The sequence below is a fragment of the Coregonus clupeaformis genome, chromosome 40 (assembly GCF_020615455.1).
Source record: "Coregonus clupeaformis isolate EN_2021a chromosome 40, ASM2061545v1, whole genome shotgun sequence".
NCBI classification, from domain to species: domain Eukaryota; kingdom Metazoa; phylum Chordata; class Actinopteri; order Salmoniformes; family Salmonidae; genus Coregonus; species Coregonus clupeaformis.
The window spans coordinates 19,223,525-19,225,127 of record NC_059231.1 but is presented as its reverse complement, the minus strand read 5'-3'; positions in this window follow the sequence as shown (position 1 = coordinate 19,225,127).

Here is a 1,603-nt window from a genome sequence, read left to right as displayed (position 1 = left end):
GGAGAGAGCCAACCAGAAGATGGAATCCACGCTACGCTGCCTGGTCTCTTCCAACCCCACCTCCTGGGTCTCTCAGTTGCCTTGGGTTGAGTATGCACACAATACTCTCCCTACATCTGCCACTGGGATGTCTCCCTTCCAGTGCCTGTATGGCTACCAACCTCCCTTGTTCCCTTCTCAGGAGAAGGAGCTCTCAGTGCCTTCTGTTCAGGCCCATATTCGTCGTTGCCACCGGACCTGGCATCGGGCCAGAAAGGCACTCCTTAGAGTTTCGGACCGGTATCAGCTCCAGGCGAATCGTCGCCGGATCCCCGCTCCCACCTATACCATCGGAGATAGGGTCTGGTTGGCCACACGGGATCTTCCTTTACGGACTGAGTCTAGGAAGTTGTTACCGAAGTTCATTGGTCCGTTTGTGGTGGAGAAGGTGATCAATCCGGTGGCAGTTCGACTCAAACTACCGAGGACGCTCAGAGTCCATCCCACCTTTCATGTCTCCTGCCTCAAGCCTGTTTTCCTCAGTCCTCTGTTGCCTCCTCCGCCTCCTCCTCCTCCTCCTCGGATGATCGGAGGTGGTCCTGCCTACACGGTGCGACGCATCATGGATTCCAGACGGCGGGGCCGGGGTTTCCAGTATCTCGTGGACTGGGAGGGGTATGGTCCTGAAGAGAGGAGTTGGATTCCGCGGCGACAGATCCTAGATGCTGACCTCATTCGTGACTTCTACCGCCTCCATCCTGGCGCTCCGGGGAGTCCGCCCGGTGGCGTTCGTCGGAGGGGGGGTACTGTAACGATCCCGGCAGTCTGAGTCGGGTCCTGTCTGTGTACTAGTCTTTCTGCTCGGGATCTCCAGTTTCCCGAGGGTTCTGGAACGCTCCCTGCCTGGTTGCCGGGCAACGTTGCTAGGCGGGAGCTCTCTTGATTTCCGCACCTGCATCCCATCAGCAATCTGCACACCTGGTCCTGATCATCACCCTTCTTAGGCTCTGGCCTAACATCCATTCCCTGCCGGATCGTTAGCCATGAACAGTATGTTTATCAGCGGATCTAGTCTTAGAGCTTAGAGCATTAGTTTTTGTTGTTTTGCACCTTGTTTGCTTGTTGTATGCTTACCTCCGTTTTGTTCTCCCTGCAGTCACTCGTCCGGAACCTTCACCCCACCTCTGCCTGATGGTCGGCGGCTGCCGAGCCATCATTGGACCAACTACTGCACCCTCAACAACTCATCCACGCCGCCCGCTCTGTTCCCTGGATTATTCAGCTGCACTCGTGGATCAGTTAAATAAACACTCACCTTTGACACCACTTACCTTGTCCTGGTCTGCTTCTGGGTTCTGGCTTAGTAAACCGTGACAGTGAGAGACGGAGTGGGGGTGGTGACATTCCTCCCACGTGGAGAGATAATTATGGAGAAGAAGTGTTGTTATCAGGACAAGAAGTAGAAGCTGTTTCATCTAGTCAAAGGAAGTATATTTTGTACAACGATATGAAGTGGAAGAGGGTTATGAGTGATTGCTCACTTATTTTGCGTAATGTTACATGGGAAGATCAGGGAGAATATATTTGTACTTATTTAGAGCCAGCGTTAAAATTTGTTCCGGTT